Source organism: Ixodes scapularis, unplaced genomic scaffold, assembly GCF_016920785.2.
Source record: "Ixodes scapularis isolate PalLabHiFi unplaced genomic scaffold, ASM1692078v2 ptg000060l_1___fragment_1__unscaffolded, whole genome shotgun sequence".
Classification (NCBI taxonomy): Eukaryota; Metazoa; Arthropoda; class Arachnida; order Ixodida; family Ixodidae; genus Ixodes; species Ixodes scapularis.
Genome location: NW_024609901.1, coordinates 145,385 through 154,043, shown reverse-complemented (window position 1 = coordinate 154,043; position 8,659 = coordinate 145,385).

Genomic DNA, 8,659 nt, shown 5'->3' with positions numbered 1-8,659 from the left:
GCAATCGACACTGTGGTTCCAGGTGGGTTGGCGCCTTCCTCTACAAGCGTAGGATCCATCCAGGAATTCCAAATTGAATGCCACTGGAGCATGAACAACACATGTGCACATTTTGGTCTGCATTGTCTTCTACCTGAAGAATTTCAGTGTAACCCCGCCTAGCTTAGGGTCGATGCTAAACGCGTGAGGAAGCTCAGACCAGACATGGTCAGCATTTGTGCAGTACAAAAACACATGTTGCAAGGTCTCCAATGTGGGACATTGAGCGCAATTGAAAGACCACGGCACAACAAATCCGTTGTTTTTAAGCCAAGCCTTGACAGGCAGCACATCTTAATAAAATTTTAGAAAAAAAATGGTTCTGGTCGCACCAGCTACATCAGCATCAGCAACATGGTGGCGGTCTAGGGCGTTTTTTGGAAAGGTGTATAGTTTCCCCGTTACTCGGCAGTTTTGTAAACGCATCTACCAGTTCCCTTCCCAGATGCTTCGGACTTGAAAACACCTTACCATCGGTTTCTAATGACGCAGTTTTGTTTCGCCGGATGTTATTATGCTCTTTAGTTCTTTCAGTTTTTAACAGGGTTTTCCTCGTTGTGTAGCGCGTGTAACCTAACTCTGCCTCCATATGTGTTAGAAGGCCTGCTTTGCCGTTACGGATATTGTTAGCGAACCGGCCATGTGCGTGGTTTTCTTTACAAATTAAAAATTTCAGTGTGTCGACAAGGGCACGCTTCTTTGTACTCACTTGTGAGGTTTTTCCTGGCAGTAATGATATGTGACCGAATTAATTTTTTTCTTATAAGAGTTCGCGACTAACCGAGTTTACCACGCCAGGTTAATGGGTCGAATGGATCTTGGCCAGTGGCCGCCGCACTTTATGCTCACTGGCAACAAGCGCAAGGGAAACGAATGAGAAGGCGATGCGAACGGGGTCCAGTAACACTATCGCATTCCATTCTTAAATGCGAAGGTTGAGCTTCCCCCAAGGTTTTGAAGTAATTGTTTTGTTTTCTTGTTAAGAAAAGCGTTCAAGCAATTATTTGTTGGGAGCTCGATCAAACGCTTTATACTGGTCAAGACCTACCGCATCAAACTGATCTCGCTCATTTGAAGAAGCAGCAGAATCCCTAAATGTTTCCATCAGTTGCGTGACTGTACTATCGGGGAAAAATGAAATGCGAACAGAGGAGCGCGTGGCTCGCGGTACAGGCTGCGCCGCCTGGAAGCGAACCTAGGGGCGAGGGTGCGTGGCCTACTTTGATGTGTTCACGCCCCTCGATTGGCGCTCCCACAGCTAGGGTGCCTACATGTCTGTCTGTCTCAGGGTGAAGACATTCATTGTTGCCCTGGATGTGTCAGTGCGTGACGCTCTCGAGCGCTCGGTGCGTGACTTGGGCGGTAAAATGGCGTCTATGCGTTAGCCAAAGCTACGCGCTCGAGCTGACTGACACCGGCTTGCGCGCACTTCAAAATGCATAAAAAAACGACTGGGCGGAAAAATGGCTGAGATGTCACCACTCAAGCAAAAGCGCGCGTGTGTATGAAGGCACTCTACCCACAGCTTCAGCAGTGCGCCTCCCAGTGCGCTGAAAGCTATCACCGCTATCTTTGCTGGCTCAGCACGTGCGGTGCAAAGAAGCTCGCCGCACTCGCCGAGCAGGCAAAGATAGCGGTGACAGCTTTCAGCGCACTGAGAGGCGCACTGCCGAAGCTGTGGGAGCGCCAATCGAGGGGCGTGAACACATCAAAGTAGGCCACGCACCCTCGCCCCTAGGTTCGCTTCCAGGCGGCGCAGCCTGTACCGTGAGCCGCGCGCTCCTCTGTTCGCATTTCATTTTTCCCCGATAGTACATAAATTCTTGAAGGCCTATGTGAAATAGACCAAAAATGCTGCCTATCCTAAAAAAAATCGCTTTGCTATGTGGTTAAGATTTTTTTAGGGTTTTACACACCGTGTGCGATAAAGATACGGGATATTAGTTTTCGATTTTGTGTTTACTCCTTTTTTAAGAGTCGGTACGTCCCTCGCACTTCACCAGTCTGCCGGGTAGTGACCGTGATGCATCGAACTTCGGCACACCATTGTCAGGCACTTAGAAACACAATCAGTAGATTTCTTTAAATGATTCGTTATTTCATCAGGTTATATTGACGCTTTTAAAATGGTATTAAATAGCAAATAAAACATCATTTACTCTCCAAAAGCAAAAATCCTTTGTTTTACTACTGCACGTCTCGTCAAACCAAAACTTACCTATACAAGGGCCATTCTTAAAAAAATAACTGTGAAAATAAGTATTGCACCATTTAACCACTTCTAATGAAGTAGCTAGCAACATAAACATATACAACAATGAACTTCAATTTCCTTAAGGTGTTAGGTAACAACAAAGCTTGCTCCGCCGATTTCGAAAAACACGTGTCACAGATTCAGCGAAGTGGGCATTGTCTGCTATTAGTGAAAAGACGGTGAGAGTGCAGGCGAGCTGGTGGTAGCTAATCATGTCGCATTCTTGACACGTTCTCTGTGTCTGTTCCTTCTACTGAAAGTTCTTCCGATTTCTTCCACCGCAGTCTCAGGTGTAATACGACATGATTGTCTGCTAAAGTACTTTTTTTTTATAAGACTTAAAGTTTTGAACAAATTTTGTGAATTTTTTTTTCTCAGATGGCTTTCAAACAAATGCCAGTTGTTAATCAGCTTTCGCTTGAAGCACCATTTTTCTGTCAGCTATCCAATTTTCTTGTGTAACTATACTCAGAAGACATTGAGACGAGTTCTTTAAAATTTAAGACGCAATGCTTCAGTCGACCGTGGAAAATTATCCTCGACATATAGGCCTACGAGCAAAATCGTAGATCTTTTGTGATTCCGAAGGACACTAACTGTTCATAAATCCGTTCCCACAAGGTTTGTTTACAAAGGTCTTTTCTTCTTTTTTGCATGATTTATTTTCCAGTGCTTACTAATTAACTATGCGTAATAGCTCAACACGGACATGTGGAAACGCCGCCAACATTATCCGATGTACGTGCAAAATGCGTTCTCTGTGTTTCACTCCTGACCGTCGATAGTGAGCATTTTTGGTATTCCTATAAGTTATCTTATTTACGGAAGTTACCAATTCAAAGGGACAGAAAAACATGCCACCTTACTCAGCCGAGACCTTTTTAACGCTTTGCTAAATTTCATGAAATTCTGTGCACCAAGGTAACTGCGAGTATGGTAGCAGGACACTTTTAAACTTGTGACACATCTACACGAGATCTTCACTTTGTAGAAAGGTGTTCTGATATCTCGATAGTGTGGGTCGTGCATGAAGCCAGGAGAAACGCAAGTTTTGCGAGAGAAGAGGTGTTACTATCACTGTCTTCAACCGCATGGTCTAGGCAGAATTTCTTATGACTCTTGAGAAAAAATAAGTCTTTTTTATAAGTAAAATATGAAATGACATCCGCACCTGCCCATGATAGTTTTAGTTTTGCACAATTTCCCAATTTATCTGTTATAACGCTCATTCAAACGAAAATCTTAAAGGCGTTTTAATCATAAAATACAAATTAAAATACTAGGTCTAAATAGTCGTAATAAAAAAAATGTTCGTTCACAATAAGCCGTACGTGCCCTATTGAAAATTCCATCAAGATACGTAATTTGGGACACCGACTACCAGTCAGCAGCCTTGATGAAACGTGATGGACCATCAGACGTCATCTGATGGTCCATCAGATGATGTCTGACTGCCACTGCCAAGGGATTTTCATCAACAAGGGCAGCATTTATATAAGGGTAAAGCTATACGCACACATAAATATCGCCAAATGGCTCGATAAAACAAAATGTGCGAGAAAAAAAAAGAAAAAAAGCAGGACCACCGCGGATCAAACCCGCGACCACTTGCGTACAAATCGGACACCTTAACCCCTATGCTACGCCATTCCTTAGGAAACTCGATTCCACCATTCGTTTTATACGAGATGCTTCGGTTGCAAATGCAGTTAAGACTTCAGCATGTTATGCAAAGCACTCGTACATTACCCGGCGTACTTCAGTTCTACTCACCTGCCATGTAGAGTGCTTTCGCGCCGTAGAACGACTCTTTTGTTCGCGCGTCTCCGGCCCAGTAGACCTGGTACACCTTGTCGTCTTCAGCTACACCGCTAAAGTCCCTTACATCGTCGGAACTCACAACAGGCTGGGTCTTGCCGAGTAGAAATTCCACTAAAACATAAGACATTGTAGAGCCCGAGCAGGATCGACAGGTTGGAGCAAGCGGGCAAACAAAACGAGTCGAGAGCGATCGTTCAGGAAAGCTCGGCGAAGCCTCTATGGGCGAAGCGAAGTGGCGTTTTCGGCGTTTCGGCGGGCTTCTGATCAAGGTTGTCGGTCGGCTACGTGTCATATCTCTAACATCAGCGGTTTTATGGGCTCACGTCCCGAGATCGTTTTCTTGTGCATAGAGTATTTTTCGTAATCATAGATTTGACAAAATCTATGAATACGAACGAACTTTACGTCCTTTGACCGTACGTCTGTCTGCAATTCAAAGCTTTTTGACGTACAGTCAAAGACAATTGATGTACAATCAGAATTGCCACCAAGACATCTTGATGGCATTTCGCGGCGGCCGACTGCCACCAGAAGACCATCAGAAAGCCGACAAGTGGAGTCTGACTGGAGTTTGACTGTCGGTCAGAGTAACTTGTTGGCCAATCAGACATGTTTGACGTACAGTCAGGCACAGTCAGCGGTCCACTAGAAAACATTGACTGCCAAACAGGGTTACATTGATGGATTTTTCCTTCGGGCGACTAAACTTTATCTTGAGAAACAAGAAGCATTGAAGGCTATATTTGTTCAAAATTTTTTAACTCATGAATCAATGAGCTCCAAATGAACCTTGACAGTCTGTAAACACTTTCTAAAAATACATAATGCCTTAAAGGCGAATATTCTAGCCATTTCTGGAAAACGGGGTCATAAGCGTTGCACCTATTCACCGTATGAAAATAAAATGACACGGAGGGACTTTATGTTATTTTATCCTCCCTTCGAGCTCTATGTAGCATTTACTTGCATCTTCTTTAAAAACTACATAGTCAGGTTATTTTTTCTAACAATAATTTCTTTTCACATTTCGGTGTAGTAATTTTGTTTATGTGCGTTGTAACTGCTTTGTGCATATACGGCAAGAAGTTACAAACCCACAATAGGCGTCAGATGTCTCTGTTTTAGAGGAGAAAATTTGCCGCTGCTGCACCACCACTAGCCTGGGGTGTGTAACGTGCATAACGCAGTAGCCATATATGATCCCGTACGTGGACGGTTCGTCCAGATCGAAACGGGCAGGAGTGGGGAATAAAGCCAGGATCCCTGGGTTCTCCAGCACGACATTTCGCTCCACTCGCTCCTACTTGTATTGCCTTACAACATTCCGCCACGTATTCCTGATTCCCATTCAACAAGAGAATGCCAAATTGACGCTAAATTTAAACTGTCACATGCTGTCAACAAATCAAGAAGAAAGACAACGATTTGTCCTGCTTGACGAGTGTAGTGTTTTCGCTTTACTTCCCACCTTCCACACATAAAACGTGAGCTTTAAATCATCTTACTCTAAAAATGAAATCGCAACAATTATACATTAAATCGTAGCAATAGAAGCTGAATTTTATAGAGCGCGGTCGTCTTACTGGTATCCAGCGCCCTCTACTGGACTCCGATGGGGGACATAGAAAATCTAACACTTCAACCCTGTGCTCTACACTTCATTTTGGCTGAGAGTGCAGCCGACACCGCGAGCCAATCGGGCCAATCACACACTCCCAAATGTGCAACATCACGGAATTTGCCGTGTTGTTGGGCGTCTGATATAATGGGCTAAACTAATCAAGAGCAGTGAATACGCCTTTGCCGTGTGTCTGTAGTTTTATATTTTTGCCTTTAAATTCGTTTACAGTCGGAGAGACTTATGGCGAAACAAAAGATTAGCGACGAGTTGTTTTGTGGCGCCAACCTATTGTTTCCGTTCGTGACGTCATGACCAGGATCTTCCTCGCTGTTATAGGCACGGTCTTTCTCGCCATAAGCCAACAATCGGCCAGGCATTATAAGTATAGAGAAAGCTATAAGGTTTTCCTAAGTGCGAACTTTGACCACCGCGACGCTTTCGGTCTCGCACGTCGTTGGTGGAAAGGAAGCACCGGTCGAAGCATCGACTATATTTTGTGCGCATTTAATACACCTTATAAAAAAGCTCATCAAGACATGTAGCAATGTCACACGTCGACATTAAGCTAGATGATTTTACCAGCAGTCGATCACAAACCTTATCATGAAGTGAAGAATGAGAAGGAAAGCGCTCTCTTGCAATGCCATACATACTAAAAGTATAATATTTTAGCTTGATAAATTATGACAGCCGAGAGACAGTTCAAGTTCGGAATAGAAAAAGAGCCCACAATAAATGCTGCGCAATACAAAATAGCTAAACCGTATAAAATTATGTAAGGCTATAGTTGGCCGTATAGGTGACGTTAGGTACAGTTAGGCGTAAGTTAAGTGCCTTTTTGTACTTGTATACATCAGATCACCCACTTACTGAACAAATTTACGTCTTAGGAAATATGCTAGTTTTTTTTCTTGGCACATATACGTGGTAATTTTTTTTCTCGATTGTGCACTAAGTACAAGACTTGAGATTTCTTTAATCTCTACACCTCGACGGAAGAAACAATGCGAGATAACTGGGAATTTAGTAGTATATTGGATGTTTGTTTTTAAGCTAAACTAGTTATATTAAAGGAGCAGTGGAAGCTACATTTATGTGGTTTTCGCAGGTGAAATTTACGGTCCGGGGGCATAGTATAGGAGGGAAATCGTAACGATCAATCAGATAATTAAGTAATAATTGTTAAATGACTGTTTAGCTTTTCAAAATAGACATATGGTTATAATTTGAAACTTTCTGAACCTCGTTGAAAACCCCTAAATCAGTGATATTTATAAAGACCGAGCGTGTGCGAAACGCAGTAGAGCGCTAAAGTAACAACTCCTGCAGCAGGAGCAAGGCTAGTAGTGCGATAGCGCGCCCACGCGATTTTCTCGTCTTATAGCATTTCCCCAGCCTTGTCCTGTTGCACTAGTGGTACTTTCGGCGCACTACTACGCCTCCCACGTGCTCAAAATATGTCTAAAAATTTTTGATTTTAGTGGTTTTCGATGGCGTTCAGCAAGTTTCTAATTGGAACCATCTTTCTACTTTCAATAATTAAAAGGTAAGTTAACAAAGTTTACTTATTGAGCCGACTGAACTTCATAATTAGCCCCCTATACAAGTTCCCCTGGCCGTATTACTCACGTGCACAAACCCCAGTAGTACAGTTTTCCCGGGTTTTCTTAAGGAAATCTGTTAAGCTTAGAACGTCACTGTGCATGGAGTCATTTTTTGTCTCTATACGTATAATCAGCACGAGAACTGACAAAATGAGGCAAAGTGGTTCACCCACAATCAGGCTAATCCGCATTAGACTGCTCTTATATATTTTTTGTTTGTTGACAAGTGAACGGCACTGGAGCACGGTCAGCCGTGACATTGTTGAGTGTTTGAGTTTTTAGGGGAAAAAGATCGGCGTCTAGCAGTAAACTAAAGGAATGATTTTTTGCATTGTACAGAGTTTACATGCAATGACAAATGTCTGGGGGTAGCAAAATTCATAAAATTTCGCAATATTGTCAGAAAAAATAAGCAATGTTTTCCATCCCAATAGACCTCGCCGTTAAAATAACATGAGTGGGATAGTGAACCATTGGCACGTATAATTATTTTTTTTGCTGCAAAAATTTTGAGAGAAAAATTGTTGAATTTCACAGAGGAAATAAGATGTTTCTAAAATGTACTTCATGAACGAAGCTCCCATGAGTCCAATTCGGATCAAATTAACGTCGGTTGAATAGCAGAAAAAGAAGAGTTGCAGCTCCACAGATGAAGCCCGTGTGCGAAGAGTATATTGATAGACGCTTTCCTCACCTGGCTATTTATGCACTCGCCATTAAGACGTTTGAGAAAACCATTAAGCGGAGAAACGATTGAAGTAAGAGTCCTTGTCAGGTTATGAAACCCACCCATTCATTATTGTAATTGGGCAACGTCGAAAGACTCCTTTCTGTAGATGAAGCAATGGGGTTTCAGCAAAACAGATATTACCCCCTGAGGGATAGTAAGTTCTTCGTAATTCGATTGGTTAAGAGTTGTCCTCGTCCAAGATCTAATTAGTGATAGAGGCCGAGAGAAAGAAACTGCAATATAATGAGTACACGACCTGATTAAAAGGAGCGTGCTGTTATGTTCGGTGCACTAGTAAAGGTATGCGTTACCCTTTTGTTTGTAAATCTATCGTCCTTCTGCCATGATAGCATAGAAAAAGGGGTTCCATAATGAAGAAATCGTTCGGTGACGTTAGTTTCAATGTAGTTACATGTGTGCTGTTCCTTTCAAGATTGCGAAAGGGAAAGTGTTGACCCACGCTAAATGATCTTGTCAGATGAATACACACACAATGAAATAGCTAATTGGGAACTTGACATGTATATTTAATACGCCTTTGTTAGTAGTTTTCTGGAGACAGTAAAAAACTCTTTCCCTCACAACGTTGT